At 34.6% G+C, this 9529-nt stretch overlaps 1 long non-coding RNA gene across 1 annotated transcript; it reads left to right on the forward strand.

The window, feature by feature from the left end:
- Nucleotides 1-9129: 9129 nt before the first annotated feature.
- Nucleotides 9130-9529, forward strand: LOC114395919. The gene is made up of 3 exons (XR_003663151.1): nucleotides 9130-9186; nucleotides 9284-9356; nucleotides 9440-9529. It is a non-coding gene; the product is annotated as an uncharacterized LOC114395919 (long non-coding RNA).

Raw genomic sequence — 9529 nt, forward strand, 5'->3', positions numbered from 1 at the left:
GACATTGATGTGTATCTTGCTCCGTTGATTGAAGACCTCAGGAAATTGTGGGTAGAAGGGGTTGATGTGTATGATAGGAATGCACAGGAGACATTCAGGTTGCGTGTAATGATTTTTTGCACCATTAACGACTTTCCAGCATATGGGAATTTGAGTGGATATAGCGTCAAAGGCCACCACGCATGTCCTATATGTGAGAAAGACACAAGTTACATCCAATTAAAGCATGGAAAGAAGATAGTGTATACAAGACATCAAAGATTTTTAAAAGCTTTTCACCCATACAGGTGAATGAAGAAGGCATTTAATGGCACATCTGAGTTTGACAGTGCACTGATTCCTTTGTCAGGTCATGAAGTTTTTGATCGGGTGAAGAACATCGTCACTATATATGGGAAGACACAAAAAAAGGATGGGTCCCACAACCAGCTTTGGAAGAAAAAGTCTATATTTTTTTATCTGCCTTACTGGTGTGATTTAGATGTGAGACATTGTTTAGATGTTATGCATGTTGAGAAAAATGTATGTGATAGTCTAGTTGGGACACTACTAAACATTAAAGGCAAGACAAAAGATGGTTTGAAATGTCGTCAAGATTTAGTAGAGATGGGCATACGACAACAGTTGCACCCAGTTTCAAAAGGTGTTCGAACTTATTTGCTGCCCACATCTCATACAATGTCAAAGACTGAGAAAAAAAAGCTTTTGTCATTGTCTGAAAAATGTCAAAGTCCCACAAGGATACTCTTCAAATATAAAGAGCCTTGTATCTGTGAGTGATATGAAATTGGTTGGCTTGAAGTCTCATGATTGTCACGTTCTAATGCAACAATTATTGCCTATAGCCATCCGGGGTATATTGCCTGACAAAGTAAGGGTTGCAATAACTAGATTGTGTTTTTTCTTCAATGTCATCTGCAGCAAAGTAATCGACTCGAAACAGTTGGATGATTTGGAAAATGAGGCTTCCATTATCATTTGTCAATTGGAGATGTATTTTCCACCTGCATTTTTTGACATAATGGCTCACAAAGAATATGTTGCAGCTTGTCACCCAAACATGAATATGATGCGCGTGTTGCAGAAGCACAATAGGAGTTTCATTAATTGGTTTAGAAAAACAATTTTTGGAATTGACACTGCTTCTAAGACATTAACAATGTTAGCTGTTGGGCCTAATCTGAATGTCCTCACTTGGAAGGGGTATGATATCAACAATTATTCATTTTACACAAAATCGCAGGATGATCACAGTGGAGTCACCATTGATGCTCATTCGGACCACTTTAGTAGTGTAGTAGATAACCATCCTATTCGAGTGTCCATGCCTTATTATGGACTAATCAAGGAAATTTGGGAGCTTGATTACGGTGAATTTAGAGTGCCTGTTTTCAAGTGTCAATGGGTTAATGGAAATGCAGGTGTCCGACAAGACAAAATGGGGTTTACTTTGGTTGACCTTCAAAGGATTGGTTATAAGGACGAGCCATTCATCCTGGCAGCACAAGCAAGACAGGTGTTCTATGTTGAAGATCCCAACGACTCAAGAAGGTCAGTTGTTCTTCAGGGGAAAACAATTGGTATCTTTCCCAATATTGATGCTTCAACCCTTGATGTTAACGACATGCCGACCTTCTCCACAAAAATGCCTCCCGTAAATGATGAAAATGAGGAGGATGATGTATATGCAAATCGTATCGATCATGACGAAGGTTTATGGGAAAATACATCTACTTGAATGCGGTATATAACACCATTTTGTTTACCTTATCCATTGTCATTTTAAATTTCTTATTATTTGTATTTCATTACTATTTGATACATGTATGTTGTGGTAATTTAGTTGGCTTAATTAATTTCTGTATTTCTATGCAGGCATGGCAACACCCCTGAGGTCCCCTCCACCACCAGATTCTCCTACGGAAACCACAAAAAAGAAGACTAGACAAACTACCAGGATGCGAAGGTTGACTGCCAAAAGCTTAGATCAACCACGACCAACCGTCCACGTCAACCCTTCTACTGGTAGAGGATCTGGCCCTCATAAAGAAAAATTTCATAGTTACCTTGGGGTAATGGCACGGGAGAAAATCCCTATCGTTCATACTACTTGGAAGGATGTCCCAGAAACTCTAAAAGTTCTTGTATGGAATGACATTTTGGTAAGTACGCTAAACTGGTAACTAGATATTTATTATTAGAGTAACTTATTCAGCAGTATTTAGAAGTAACATGTAAGCAAAACAGAGAACATAAAATAATTTCTATTTTATTTTAAAATTTTAATTTTAAAGTAACATGTAAGGAAAACAGAAAAATATGTACCAATCCAAAGGATTCGAAGGAACATGAAAGATGTAGTCATATGGGAGGAGAGGGTTGGTCAATATATGCAATTAGATGCAGACAAAAATAATTTATTATAGTTACAAACTTACTTTGAACAGTTGAAATTATTTATGTCAGTTGATTTGCGGAAAGTATAGATTTTTTTTTTGAGTGATGGTTGTTGTTGTTGTTGTTGTTGGTTAAGGTTTTGCAATTGGGGTTGTCTAAGAAGATGCTTTGGTGGGAAGAGGGGATTTGAGGGTTTTTAAGTTTCCTCACTCTTGCATGACCCAAACCATTGTGAAGCATGCAAACAACCTTCTTGAACCTCACCACAGTTTCACTGGTTTCCACCATTAAATTCCTACGCTGAACCTGATCCCTTGGTTGAGACAACAAACTCAGAACCCTATGGCAGCTTTCAACAGCTACTCTATTAGCTTGCTCAACCTCCTCCATGTTAGCCTCTAAAAAATTTAATAATATCAGTAAAAAATAATACAAGGGTAAATTTCATTGCAGCATGTTGACTCAAGGAACTTAACCATCTAAACTAAATTAATTAAATTAATTTGGTTGATATTTTTTTATCTTCAAAATTGAATTTAGTAATTTATAAATTGTTTACTTCTTGGGTTTTACTGCCAACTAGAATCAATTTTATAATTCAATTGATTATTTTTAATGTTTATATCAATATATTTGATTATTTATACTTTCATTCTACTTCTGTATTTTCTTTTCTTTTTCGTTCATTTTATTTTTCTTATAATTTTTATTATATTTTGTATATGTTAAACGATAACTATAGGAAAAATTAAATGCATAATTATTTTTATAAAATTAAATATTAAATTAAGCTAAATATTTATGCATTTAATTTAATATTTAATTTCTACATGTAGCTTAATTTTTTTGACCAGTTTTAAAGTTCATTTAAACCAGACTAGGAACTTCAGAAGGTCCAATTTCACACAATGGTGCACACCTCACTTCTAAACTTTACAACCCTATGTTTTTGAATTTGTACTTTTTGTACTATTATCTATAACAGTTTTTTTTTTCTTGATAAAATTTAACTGTTCTGTTAATTAATATGATTATAGAAAAGTGATGTAATTGAGTTTATGCAATTCGAGGCACCCGACTTCATTGATATGGCTTGGAACTGGTCAAGATTCATTAAGAGGTCATCACCATGAATTCTATTGAACAAAAAGTTGTTTCCAGTGGTTTCCATTTTGGGTGGTGGCTTTGGTTGGTCATTGATGTTTGTAATAAATCCCTCTGGCAGAGCTTGATGGGATTCTGATTTTAGCATCATTGCATTCTTGAAGTCCTTATTGATTGAAGCAATTCGAGTACTTGGTTTCTGGCAACCCCCAATGTTTCCATAGTCAGCAATGAGTTTAGAGAAGGGCTTGTGGGTGACAAGGTCAATCCCCAATTGAGAGAGCTTCTTTTTCAGCTGTGTTCCAATAGTTCTTTACATCAGTGTCTGTTCTCCCAAGAAGTTGTTGGGCTATTATAGACCACCTGCGACATAAATATTAAGACTACCACCATTCTAATTCCCTAAACATGAAAACATCAGCAATTATATTTGTCATGAACATGGGATATAAAATAATAGATAATAGATGGTATATTTTGCTTAGAAGTGTGTAAACTAAGGGGTGCTCATAGAACAAATACAGCCTCGTAATAAATAGTGTTTTAACATTTGTGCCTCTTTCTATTGCCAAGAATTATCTCTGTAGTATGGGTATAAAACTCTAGAATATTTACAACATTCAAATAGCAACCAAGAGAGAAATGAGAGAGCAATAACTACAAGACATTATATGGCTAAAGTTGGAACAATGACAATGAAACTTAATGGAACATCATATGATCTATTTATTTGCATATGCAGGGCAGATCCTGGGGTTGTTTTGCAGTGTGATTGCCCAGGGCCCATGACCGAAAGGATCCCAAAAAAATCCTGACAACTATAATGTGAGGAGGAAAAAAATATCAATTCCTTTTTTGGATAACTTCATATTTTCATCTTTCTAAAACTCCTTCAATTCTTGAATTTTGACCTTTTGCAAGCATTAAAGCTTGAATTCATGATTTAGTCACAAAATAATCCAAAAGTACAAAACCAAGTTGAAGAATTAGGCCACACTAATCACCCGCTACCTATGGTTGCATGAAGCTTAATGATTAGATCTTCTTCTTGGGTTGTGAAGTTGTCGTTTTTAAGATCAGGTCTGGGATAGTTAGTCCACCTAATCCTACAACTCCTTCCACACCTCTTGAGCCCTGTGTTAATAGCCCCAAGTGCAAAACTTTTAGTTTTATATATAAAAAAAATTATATAAAAAATTTGCAAGACAATTATATTATAATAATTTTTTTATTGACTTTGTGAAGTTTTATATAAAAAAAATGTTGTATAAGGAAAAAAATTCAATAAAATATTAACTTTATGACAAACTTATTTCAACCTTAAATATTTATAAACTAATATATATATATATATATATATATATATATATATATATATATTGTTTCAAATAGTATTAAATTTAATATATTTAAGTAAAGTTTTGAATTTGAATATTGTAAATGAAAAAAAAAATGTGATTATAGGCTAAAGTAATAAATACAAACTAATAAATACTTTTATTATTTTATATATCTTTATATTTATAAAGTAATACATGTTTTAAGATATATCAAAATCAAAATCATGAAATTGATCTGGTGACTTAAAAGCAAAGAAAGTCGGTCACTGTGATTTTTCCTTTTTGAAGTGGCAGAATTATAACATGCTCAACTTGTTTCACTATTGGGCGCCATAATATTATGAAGCTCTTGTATCAGAATCTTTAAATTTCTCCAAGTATGGGGGAAAATTATAAATGAGATCCAAATAATAAAGTTTTGTTAACTCTTTGTTACAAATCGAAAATCTTAATGATGCTATCAGAATCATAAAAATGTAATAATTTCTTGTTGCGATAAAAGTGAGCCATTTGATCTAAACAACATATAAATGTGATGGTGGGAGTGGGCAGTGGTGAGTGAGCAGTGAAAGTGGGTTCTGAGGTGTCTAAACAAATTTTGATTTATCAATATATGTTATTTTTTAGAGGGGCAAGTGTGCCCCACCCCTCCCCATTTTTCTTGTAAAAATTATACATGTGGACTCTAGCTTTTGATATTTATCAATATATGTTAAAAACAGATCAAGTGATCAAATACACTATATGCTGCTTAATAAATAGTTAAATGTAGTACGAAAATGAAGGGGTTCCATACTAATCATTCATTCAAGAAATGTAGAATCCCCAATATTACTTGGTATTTTTTTAAACTAATGTATATCTTTTATAAGTATGGTTGGTCCCATATAAACACTGAAGCTAATAGGAGATCCAACAAATCTTGTTTCTCACAAATAAGGTAAAACACCAAATTCAGGCCTACATTTTGGTGTTTGTGTCAATGTCCTACAATTAAGTATTGCATTGCATGGTTCTAAATGCAAATGTCAGATCCATGGGTTCTTTAATTTCATGCAGTAAACAGTATAGTAATAATTAAACATGAATCCAACAAGAAAATTCTTTTGTAGGATACTGACTTTCTATTTGATGCAGTAAAAAATTTAAGCTATTGATGTGCTTCAAGACAGGAAGAAGTAGAAAACTAACCTTAATCATTGCTCCAAACTCATTTCTGATCCTCGATATGTTTGAGACACATCGGCCAATCAACCCACCAACCATTGTTTCCAAAATCAGCATCTCAAATGTAACATAATCAACTGCAAGATTGGTTGTCCTAGAGATCAAGTGATTGTAAGAAAATATTCTAAACTTGATATAACTGTTAAATGGCAGCCAAACATCTTTCTGATATAGAAAACATTAAATAACCTGAAGTTGGGTCAAGATATGGTTGGGATGGTCGAATTGAAGCATAATTGTATGTTGGGCTAATTGAAATGACTTGTCTTAGTGGGTTTTCCCCATACAAAATTTGAGTTGATATATATGTTAGGCAAAAATGAAAAACTAATTTTATAAAGTAAAATTTATTTCAATTGTAATTTTAGAACAAATTTCTAAATATGTTTTATCTAAGTTAATAACTCCTGTAGCATGGCCCATTTTTAATCATATGCAAAGGATGATAGGACACCCACCACTACCAAATTACCCTTTGGTGGAGTGGGAATAGTGCAGTGGGTCAAACAATAAAAACAATGAAACATACATCCTGCAACATATCTTACATTACATTATTAAATATATAGTTGGTGGTGTGTTTTTCTTTTTCTGCAGAGGTGGATCCATGTTATTTTGTTGTGAATCTTTGTCTGTCACTTTTAATCTGACCCTTTGTACTGCAACTAAATTACATTTTTAAACTTGCAAATTGTACTATATTTATTTATATACCCCCTTCCCCCAAAAAAAACTGAGACAAAAAAGTGTGGTGTGCCAAAGTCTAAAATTGTTTGCATTAGCTTAAAAGTAGAAGAGAAAATTGTTTGCACTTCCCTTAATTCTTTAAGATAGGTTGGTATAGGTACACCAGACTGTTCTGTCAACTTTTTATACGCAGCTTGCAACCTTCTAGTGACTGGTATATATATTATTTAATTGCGGTGGAAATGTGGTCTATGCAGTAACAAATTTAACTTTGTCTATTTATTATTTTAGGCCAAATTTGACATCCCTGAAGGTTTAACTGCGAAGAAGATGGCTATGTCCACCGTTGGGACCAAATGGAGGCAATTTAAGTCCTCCCTGACGACCCGATATGTATATGCTAAGAATGACGATGAACAAAACAAGGATCCATCTACTAAGTATGGTATTGATCGAAATACATGGGAAGAATTTGCAAAGACTCGACAGACCCCTACTTGGAAGGTTTAAATTTTAATCTTTTTACAAAACATTTTAGTTACATAATTTAGTTGTTAATGTCATTAATTTTTGAGTTGTATTTGAAAATGCTGATAGGGAATACGCAAAAAAGCACAGGAAATTCAAAAATTCAATGAATCTCTCCACATACTCTCTCGTGGAGGCTATGATGTGCTTGAAAAAAAGTTAATGGCCGAGAAAACAAAGTCAAGACTGAATCAAGGTGACAATAGTCAAAATGCAGATATGGTCGTCGACCCTCCATCCCCTATTGCGAGACATGAGAAGTGGAAAAAGGCTAGGACAAACAAATTTGGGCAAATGACATCTGCAGCAGCTCAAGAAATCGCAGACAAAATTGTAAGTTGAATATATGCCACAATTATAAATTGTAATTTGTAACCATAACAACGAGTTAATTTGTTGTCAATGCCACATAATGAATTACAGGAACAGGAAAAACAGGGAGCTTTTGTCCCACATGGTCGTCAAGACATCCTAAACACTGCCATTGGCCGTCCAGAGCATCCTGGACGTGTTCGTGTCGGTGGACATGGTGTGACCATACCCAGCTACTTTGGACATGCTTCTTGTGGGTCTTTGCCTGTGATCACTGCCAAAAGATTGGTTGAAATCATACAAACTATTAAGCAAGAGATGAAGAAAGAGGTAGAAGACGAGAACAAAGACCGTATGGACAAGATGAAAATGGAGTTGGATGCGATCAAGAGTGAATTATCCCAAATTCATACAAAACAGTCAGCTTCCCCAAGACCGTCTAACCCTGACATATTTGTTGCACGTGTTAGCACGAAAGAGAGTTGTGCTGAAGCTGCTAATAATGTTGTTGGTAACGAGCGGTCTACATTTGATACATGTAGTATGAGCTTATACATTGTTTGTGGTGACAGTACACAGCTGGTGGCAGGGGGAAAGGTCTTTGGAGTAGGTGGCACGATACACACTGTTGCTTATGGAGATGATGTACTAAGGGTGTGTGTTGACACTGTATACGATGGTGAAGCCATTGTCCTGTTACCCACTTCAGAGATTCAGTATGTCAGGGACGCCGTGAACTCATTCATTGGATGACCCAGACATCTAGTGAAACCTTTATCTTATGTAAGTAATATAATAATCCCCCTGCCAAATTATCATTTGAATACACACTTGTAATATTTGTTAAGTTGTTGATTAAATTTAATACTTATTTTCTTGTACCAGTTAGGATTCAGACCTTAATGTGCGGAAGCCAGTTGAACATAGTAGTGATGCAAAGCTTGCAGGTGAATCCGATCCATTGGGAGAGTTGATGAAGATATTGTTTTATGTGTACCAGAATCCAGTGGAAGTGCCATGGGAGGCGAGCCAATTTGGACTTCCTGATATTGGGGCAAAATTTTACATCACACATGCAGATCTAGCAGAAATAATATCAGGTGACAAGTGTTTAAACATAGCGATACTACAGTTGTGGACCATGTAAGACATTTTCCTGCAACCTTTATGTTTGATTACCTGATAACCATTATTTTTAAATCTAAAACATTTAAAATAATCATGACTTTTCTTCCAAATAGATTTATGAATGAGTGTGGTAGAAGCAAAGCTGATCAGTCACTGTATGGTTTGCTGGAGCCTCAATCTATACAAAATGCTAAGGAAAGACGTCAACAATGCCAACAATACATTGAAACATGGGTCAAGGAATCACAAAGGCAGTTGTATTTAGGAGCTTACTTGCATCAGTAAGTTCACTTGTTCTTCGAATTTAAGTCTTTTTTTTGTTGTTGTACAATTCTATTATTATAATTGTCCAATTCAGGGCACGTTGGCAACTATTTGTTCTCCACCCAAGGGAAAACACGGTCGTTTGGTTTTGTTCTTTGAGGAAGAAGCCTGATATTAACATCAAAGGCGCAATTAACAGGTTCTATTCAAATATACAAATCATGGCATCAGTTGGCAATTGTTGTTAGATATACAACAAAAATGGTTGTCATATATATGCTATTTTTTTTAACTAGTGCAATGAAGACAATAACCAGTTCTTTTGAAGGCATGTCTAATCAAGGTGCACCTCGGTGGGTTGAACCCAAGGTAATCAGTACCTGTTTGTAATGAACCATTTGTACATCTTTAAGTGTTGAATATTAAGTAACCATTAAAAATGTTATATGTAGAGTAATGTGCAAAGTGGAGGGTTTGAGTGCGGATATTATGTCATGCACTGGATGTGGTGCATCGTGACTGCCGGTTTGAAGGATGATTGG

The sequence above is a fragment of the Glycine soja genome, chromosome 18 (assembly GCF_004193775.1).
Source record: "Glycine soja cultivar W05 chromosome 18, ASM419377v2, whole genome shotgun sequence".
In the NCBI taxonomy this organism is placed as follows: Eukaryota; Viridiplantae; Streptophyta; class Magnoliopsida; order Fabales; family Fabaceae; genus Glycine; species Glycine soja.